Source organism: Pogoniulus pusillus, chromosome 34, assembly GCF_015220805.1.
Source record: "Pogoniulus pusillus isolate bPogPus1 chromosome 34, bPogPus1.pri, whole genome shotgun sequence".
Taxonomy (NCBI): Eukaryota; Metazoa; Chordata; class Aves; order Piciformes; family Lybiidae; genus Pogoniulus; species Pogoniulus pusillus.
Genome location: NC_087297.1, coordinates 11,025,923 through 11,035,322, shown reverse-complemented (window position 1 = coordinate 11,035,322; position 9,400 = coordinate 11,025,923).

The following is a 9,400-nucleotide window of genomic DNA, read 5'->3' as shown; positions in this document are numbered from 1 at the left end:
AGAACTTAAACCTCCAATCCATTCCCTAAGAACTGGAAACTTTGCTGAAGCAAAAAATGTTCACGGAAGATCAGCAACATACTGAAGCCATCAAAACAAAAATTGAATACATCCCTATAATTCAGAAGCCAAGTTTACTGACTATAAATCTGCACTGAAATGCCTGGAAAACCACACAGCAGACTTGCAGCCTCGATAGTGCTTTTCCTCCCCTCTGCTGTTGCAGCATCAGCAAGTACGGGGCAGTGCTGGGATGCTCTGAGCGAGCAGTGGTGCCTCTCTCCTGTCACTGGTGCAGACAGTGTGTGCTTCACTCACACTTCTCACCATTACCATGCCTATGGCATCACAGAATCACAGAATGGGAAGAGTTGGAAGGGACCCCTGAAGATCATCATCCAATCCCCACCTAGAGTAAATCACATGGGGATGCTTCCAAAGAAGGGTTTGGAATGCTTCCAGAGAAGGAGACTCCACAACCTCTCTGGGCAGCCTGCATCAGGGCTCTGCCACTCTCAAAGTGAAGATTTTTTTCCTTATATTTATGTGTGACCTCCTGTGTTCCAGTTTGTGCCCATTGCCCCTTGTCCTGTCACTGGGCACCACTGAGGAGAGTCTGCCCCATCCTCTGACACTCTCCCTTCAGTTATTCGTAAGCATTCATGAGATCTTCCCTCGGTCTCCTCTTCTCCAGGCTAAACAGACACAGGTCTGTCAGCCTTTCCTTGCAGTGCAGCTATTCCACTCTCCTCAGCATCTCAGCAGCTCTCTGCTGGGCTCTGGTCCTTGTACTTGTTACTAGAAATCCCAGAACTGGACCTAATACTCCAGGCAAGGGCTCACAAGTGCAGACCAGAGGTGGAGAAGAACCTTCTTTGACTTGCTGGCCACATTCTTCTTCATGGACCCCAGGATGCCTTTGGCCTTCTTGGCCACAAGAGCACCTTGCTGGCTCATGGTGAACTTGCCCACCCAGACCTTTTCCCCAGAGCTGCTCTCTAGCAGCTCTCTGTTTGGCTTTGAGAGGGCTTGTTTGTTGATTTGATTGTTTTTCTTGCCTTTTTGTTGCCGTTGCTTGGTAGGCTTGGTTTTTAAGAGGAAGAGAGATCTCTTACTCTCTTTTGGCCTCTTGCCAGTTGACTCTTTCAGTTTTCCTACCACAGGCTCTGCTAATTCCACACTACCCAGTAGGTGGCCTCCGTGTATAATGAATTTCTTTACTCTTTTTTATTCATTCTGCCTTGCTTTTCTTTATTGCAGCGACTCTTATATTGGTTTTTAGTTACAATCTCCTGCTTTTGATCACTTATTTCCAACATCTGAGCACCAGCTATTCGTTAAGGACTAATCTCTTTTTAAATGACTCCTTCTTTGTCGGTCTAAAAAACCCATTCAATTTCTAGCATGAAGCTGATGATTTGGAAAAAGACCAGACAAGATCCACAGGGTTGTGCTCTGGTTTAGAAATGTCACCCACATATTTCTTGATCCTTTCTCTACTTCTCACTTGACATGCCTCAAGGCTTAGAGAAACATCTTCTGTAGAGACCATAACATATCACCCAGGTCCAGACAGATGGAATACAGAGGTAGACAAACACGGCACATCTCCAGGGTCATCTTCTCTGGATCTCTCAAAGAGCTACTCCTGATGCTTGTTCTCCCAGCCTCCATCTTCAGAACTCAACTCTTGGGATACAGTCAGCCCCTACTTAACATATCAGTGTTACCTGTACTAGCCATCCAGTGGGAATGCTTTGCCACATAGACAGAGGGAGATTCTTTGGATATGAAACAGATTAAGTGGATTCTTAACTGATTAAAGATATTAATGATCCTATTTCTAGTTCTCATGGAAAAACATCTCTTAGTTTCTAGGTAGGCATGAGTACCTCTGGCTGTGATCACTGGCAACACACTTGTGTGTACCAGTCTCTTATTGGCGGTGTCCAGTGACAGGACAAGGAACAATGGGTAAGAGCTAGAGCACAGGAGATTCCACTTCAACTCGAAGAGACACTTCTTTACTGTGAGGGTGATGGAGCACTGGAAAGGGCTGCCCAGAGAGGTTGTGGAGTCTCTCTGAAGACATTCAAAACCCACCTGGGTGCTTTCCTGTGTGACCTACCCTAGGCGACCCTGCTTTAGCAGGAAGGATTGGACTCAATGATCTCCAGAGGTCCTTTCCAACCCCTACCACTTTGTGATCCTGTGATTTGCAGCTTTTTGTATGTTCAAAGACCAGAATTCATTCAATTAAAGCATTTCAGGCATACCCAAAGTCATCTATCTACTCACTGTCACAAACCAGGAAACTCTGAGCTGCGCCAGTTAGTGGAGTCACTTCCATATTTCACCTCAACGAGACTCTGATTCATTCCACCTTGTCCTACATCATGCAATAAACCCTGTAACACAAGATCCCTTGTCATGTTCCCTGTGACCTTCTACACTGAAAGAGAAGCCAGGATATTTGTGAAACCTATTTGCCCATGCAGTATATTGGTCTATCATGCATCTCACCAAACTTCCTGATCTATTTTTCATAGATAATTGACACATAAATTCCATCTTTGGCTATTGCCAGCAAGCTAATAAGACAGACAGTCTTTTGGTTTCCCTACCATAATGAGGCCTGAAACCAATTTGGCTAGGAGCAAGGAAATATGAAGCCTCCAAATATTTCTGGAATTGCCTCACTCTAAGCTTTTTTCAAAAAGGCAGATTGAAATGTCCTATAATAGATGTGAGTGTTTGCATCACCAAGCAGATATTTTTAGATCTGTGTTAATAAGGGCTTCCTAAGGAGAAGTTGGTGTCTGGTGCTATATCCTGTATCCTAACACCACCCTCAGCTAAGATTGGGATCTTCACTGCCCAACAACGTGGGCTCAGTACTGTCTTCATTTAAGGCTTCATTTCCATGGGCACACTAAGGAAAGCATCGAATCAAGATGAATTTGCTGGTCAGTGCACACAAGTGAGGGCTCAATGCACTTCCTTGCAGGAGAAAGGCAGGTTTCTCTCACAGCAGGCTAAGATAAGGTGGGACCCAAGTTACAGTGAATGAGAGCATCCACACAGAGGTTTAGTGCAACTTAGCATATGTGCATTGGTTTATTTCATTTCAGGCAAGTCCTAAGAAAACAGCCTTAGTCGAAATGAAAACTTGGGTTTGCATTTGTCCTGTCCATGGCCTGCTCTGCTACCATGGAGACAGACAGCTCAGCCAGAATCTAGTAATCTCATCTTCAAAGAAACAAAAACATTCTTGGTGAAAGAGCCTGAAAAGCTGTATTGGCCCTAAATGGGATCTTGCACCCTTCACTGAAATCCCACTTCCTCACAAAAGGAAAGGGAACTATTCTCTTACACCTTTGTTTTCTTCTCATCTCTTTCCCTCACAAGTAGTCAGAGCTCCTCAATAACAAATTGTTCCATGGCCAGCACGGGTAGTGGGTCCTGCACAGCACCCTACATCTGCCCAGCAGCACCATCATAGCACCTCTGTCCCTTCTCCTGCATCTCTTCTGCTCCTCAGTGCAACTCTCCTAACTGTTTCCCACCATGGCAAGCCCCTTCAAAGCCCTTCAGTCCACCCTTGAATGCCTAGCTCAGGCTATTTGGTTCACACCTTTGTTGCCTCCTTTCCTTAGCTCCTGATGGTTCAGCTGGCAACTAAGAGCATCCCCTCCAGATAGCAATGGAGGACCTGCCAAGTGCTGTCTGCCTCCCAGAGCAGGCAGTGACTCAATTCTTCCTGCATTTCCCTCAGCTCAATTCTCCTCTCTTCTACAGCTCTTCACAGAAAGTATGGAAATGTAACTTCTATGTCCTTCTGCCAAACATTCCTGATGGAATCCCAGCAGGGCAGCCAAAAGACAGCCTGATTAGCCATGTGTCATTGTGGGCAGGAACCTAGTCTGTGAGATGAGAATCCTGGGGTGTCAGCCTAGATCACAAAGCAGCTTTCCCTGCACTCCCCACAAAGGGACTTCACCTCACTGCCTGTCTACAGAACAGAAATGTGAAATGGTTTGTCAGAACCAAGGTCAGAAAGGTGCTGAGAGTTCAAGACACTGGTTGGACATTAGGAGACTGATAAGGAACCACAGAAGATCTTCTGACTCTCAAAAACATATTGAAATGAAGAAATTAAAACTACTTTCAAGCACTCAGGGATATTTGTATCTCGGGGGTATACTCTGAATACTGAACATAATTCAGAAGGAACTCCAACTATTTTTAAAGACAGAAGTGACACATGGAAGTTATTTTCATGTTAGCTGGAGAGACATTGAAGGAAATGCAAATTTAACCCTCAGACTGGGAAGGACAAAACTGCAGCACATTCCACTTTCATGAGATTTAAATGTCTCCTCTCTACCACAGAGTAGACAGAGTTCTCACAAGTAATCACAGATCTCAACTCTGTTCCTTCCAGAAGCTGCTGCCAGAAAATCTTGACCCCCTATTTCTTGCTTGCTTGAAGTATTTTATTCCTAGTATTGTTACACATGATTTGGGTGACTATAGTGATCACAAGCTCTTTGTTAACATGTTTGTGCCATGCATAAATTAGTACAGTCACTGGCCTGGGCTCACCCTGAATCCTGTGTGCTGTTCTATCTGGGTCAACGTAGTCATTTAGCTGCTTTGTAATCACCTCCCTGCTTTGGTACAAACTTTCTATGCTGAACACTACAGGAGTCTCATCCTTTCATTTTCAAAGTAAAATAATCAAGCTAATTATCCCACTATAAAGTAGTGTCTCCAGCAGGTGCATCAGTTAACCTACAACTACTGAACCCCAAACTAATCTCACGTCTGTGGTGTGTCCAGCAACAGAAATATGAGATGCAAAGCATCAGCTCTTTATACACCTGTGGCAGCAGAAAGAGGAGCAAAGAGGCTGAGCTGGGAATGCTGCCTGGTGTAAGGACAATGCATGTGGGAGAAAGGTGAGCAGAGATGCAGAAAGAATCATAGAATCAACTAAGTTGGAAGAGAGCTCCAAGCTCATCCAGTCCAGCCTACCACCCAGCCCTGGCCAATCAATCAGGCCATGGCACTACGTGTCCCATTCAGTCTTTTCTAGAACACCTCCAGCCACTCTGTCCCCAGCCTGTAGTGCTGCTTGGGGTCATTGTGGCCAAAGTGTAGAACGCTGCCCTTGGCCTTGTTCAGTCTCATCCCTTTGGCCTCTGCCCACCCATCCAGCCTGTCAAGGTCCCTCTGCAGGGCTCTCCTATCCTCCAACTCCAATATATGGTCAGGATTAGGCAGATTTGATTTCTACTACTGGCTGTAACATATTTTAGTTATTTCAAAGTGTGACCTTTTGTCCTGTTCTACTACAGAGAGGTGTAGAGGGAGAGGAAGGATCACAGTGGGATCACACAGAAACTATGAACCATGTTCTGTATCACTTAGACTTCCAAAGTAAGGCAACAACCAGTTAAGATCCACATGAAAACCACCCAAGTTCTGCTCTCTTTGAGCAGCTGCAGTTTAATCCACATGAATACAATATTCCTGTGAAAATTCTATTGTAGAATGAAGGCTGTGACATTGATTCCATCTCACTGCTAAATCTAATTAGATGTTCACATGAGAGACATTAAACCAACATGTCCCACCCAGTTCTGCACTCAAACTTTTAGTCTGGTACACTGTCAATACTTACAATTGTTTTTTCCATTCTCAAGCCACACAAGTTTGGTACCTAGAATTAACCCTGTGGAAATTTGCAACCATTTATGTCATTCTCAAGCCACACAACTCTTAGACAAATTCACACGGTCACAAGCCTGTCACAGACATCCACAACCCTTTCTTTCACGCACCTCAACAAACCTACACAAGGAGTCCATCACTGACACATGGTATAAAACTCAGCTTCAGCCAGTCTGGATCCTTTTAGGGACCTCTTTCATCTTCTTTTGGCCAGCTCATGTCCCAGGAACAGCTCTCTCAAGTTGCTCCAGTGAATCCCCTAGCCCCTCAGCTCAGAATCACCTGAACATGGGGACACAGATGGATACCAGCAGACAGCTCCAAGTGATTACAGCCCATCCCAGGAGAAAGAGCTAAGGTTGCATCAGCATGAACTTTGCTTCCTCACTCTGTCTGTCAGAGATCAAAGTGTTACTGAAGTGCACCTGGTGAAACCGTGAGGCATGACAAAACAATTCTGACAATGTGTTAACACTTTTTTCTGCAGTGAAATCGAACGGATTACCAAGCTAATGGCCAAGCCTTTTAAATCACAGGCTCATCCACTTCCCCTTCACCCTTCCACAAGCAATCTTCTCTTCAATTGTGTGACCATCCCACTCAGAAAAAATGAGAGAGCTTATCTCTCCTGAGTCTCTGATGCACTGCTGGCCCTGTTTTTTCTGGTCTAAGAGCTTATGCACAGTGCACTTGTTTGCTGTAAACACCTAACAAGTGCATTTCACCCATGCAAACTGTTCTGTAGAGTGCAAAATCTGTGGGATTTTTGCCATAAATATGATTGCATTTGAAACTGGTGGGGAGCACTGGGAAATAACATCCTGCAAAGGCTGCAGCCACTTTCAGCTTTGACCTGCAACTTTGCTTCTAAGTGTTGCAAAAGAATGTGAAGACTGAAGAGAGATGGGAGAAGTACTAATGGACACCTTTACTACTCTATGAAACTCTAATAGGTTTGTGCTCAGGACTTGTCAAAGGGTGTCTAATTTTCACAAGAAACAACAGATACTGTGCTTTCAGAAAGACCTTTCTGCATTTTCAGTCAATAAACAAAAAACAATACTGTATAGGTAAGACAGCAGAAGATCAGGTACTACAGTAACGTGACAAACATGGATGAGTACATGGATAACAAGGAAAACAGATGTAAAATACATGCTTAAATTAACAATCAACATTTTACTTCAAGCACCAACAGAAAGATCATAGAACCACAAAGGCTGCAAAAGACCTCTATGATCAGAAGGGACCTCTGGGATCAGAAGAGAAGACTCCAGGGGGACTTTATAGATGCCTGCCAATACCTGAAGCAAACATACAGGAAGGTTGGAGAGGGACTTTTCATAATAGTGACAGGGGCAGGACAAGGGGAACAGTTTGAAGCTGAGGGACAGCAGGGTTAGACCGGATCTGAGAAAGAATTTCCTCAGTATGAGGGTGGTGAGACTCTGGAATAGGCTGCCCAGGGAGGCTGCAGATGCCTCCTCCCTGGGGGTATTCAAGGCCAGGCTGGCTGAAGCCCTGAGCAGCCAAATCTAATTGAGAGGTGTTCCTGCCCATAGCAGGGAGGTTAGAGAAGATGATTTCTGAGGTCCCTTCCAATCTGAGTCATTCTATGATTCTGTGATCATCAAGTCCAAAGATAACCTGTAAGGGAAAAAAAATCTTCCCTTCCCAACACACCTAAGTCTCAGAGAAGGTGTGCAGCTCCAGTAGATGTGAACACAAGCTTAAAACTAGAGGAACACTGCCTTGGAAATGAACCCTTCTTCTCTCCCTTTAACCACAGTGTCAAGATATTTTACAGGTGCACCTGTACAAGACCTTTGCATGTGTTTTATTACTAAACTTCAGTGACCTGTGTGAGGTAAATAAATCTATCTGCTGCTAATACAAATTTATCTTATCTTGTATGAGGCAACAAATACATACTGACCGTTTCCAATCCAAGGTGGCGTTTTGATTTCCTCCCAGAGCTGACTTCTGCTCATGTTAAGCTCCACTTCATTTTCTGAGCTTTTTCATCTCTGATGTCTTCCACTCACCCCCATTTCTGCCAAGTCTTGAGAGACAATCACCAGCACCTGGAGTTGTAGAGAGGAGAGGTCAGGTGAAGGGACATGATGACAGTCTTGCCTGCTCCATTTCATACACATTTCATTGCACAAATACACAATAAGCCTGGGACTACATTATTACCTTGGTCCCATTTTTTCTTGGTAGCAAATCAGATTAAGGTGTCATTTTATTATGTATTAAATACAGACAGCATGTTTTAGTTTACTCAGGGTCCCTCAATGGTATCACAGAATCAATCATGTTGGAAGAGACCTCCAATATCATCCAGTCCAACCTATCCAACCTATCCATCCAGTCCAACCTACCCAATCAAGATCATCCAGTCTAGCCCTAGCCAATCAACCAGACCATGGCACTAAGTGCCCCAGCCAGGCTTTGCTTGAACACCTCCAGGGATGGCAACTCCACCACCTCCCTGGGCAGCCCATTCCAATGCCAATCACTCTCTCTGTCAACAACTTTCTCCTAGCATCCAGGCTAGATCTCCCCTGGCACAACTTGAGGCTGTGTCTCCTTTGTCTGTTGCTGGTTGTCTGGCAGAAAAGAGCAACCTCATTGCTGTCTACAACCTCCTTTCAAGCAGATGTAGACAGCAATGAGGCCACCCCGAGCCTCCTCTTCTCTGGGCTAAAAACAACCTCAGCTCCCTCAGCCTCTCCTCACAGGGCTGTGGCCCAGGCCTTTGGTGTGTACCTTCTACTGTGGTTGCTACAGGTCCTAACAAATGAAGCAATGATCTAGGAAGCAGGGGGCAGAACACACAAGATGACGGTCACAGGACACAATGATAAAGAAGAAAGAGCAGAAAGCAAATGAAAGTGGAAATTTGGCAACACAGACTTTCCAGAAAGGGACATCAAGATGCTGAGGACATATGGATGAGTAATGGTTCAACCAGAAGGAATTCCTAGGCTGGGCACCAGATCTGAAAACCAGAGAGCAGTGGCTGAGCTGCTTAGGAGACACAACTGCTGGCTCAACTGCCCTTTGCTGCATAGATTTGTCACTTACAGTTTCACAGTCATAGGAGATTTAGCCATAATATGAACATTACACACAGAGAAAACTTTTCTATGCTAGTACAAATAGATCTCTCTCACACAAAGAGAGACTGAGAGACCAGGGACTTGCTAGCTGAAGGAACTAATGCTCAACAAGGGAAAACTGAGCATCTGTCCTTCAAAAGGTGTGGATGGGAGACAGCCAAATGTTGAAGAGGCAATGCTTGGGTGGTTACGCTAAGTTACAACACGTAGTACACATGGATTGACTAACAATCTCCAAACCACCCTGGGTAAGCTGGATTCTCCTGGAGAAGGTCTGTGCTGCGACACCAAGAGTGGAGGAAAGCACACCACTACCAAAGGAAAGGCATGCCAAGAACTGCAGCCCATTTAAGCCTTAAGCATCACTGAGGTGAACCGCAAAAGGAGCTCCCCGCCCTGGCAGCACGGAGAAGCAGGTCTGGCCGGAACGTGGCCAGCAGCATTGATCCCCGGCAGGGTGAAATTGGGGGGTGGAAACCTGCTCACATGTCAGCATCCAGGTGCTTTCCCCACTCGCGGCGGCCTCATCGCGGCGGCAC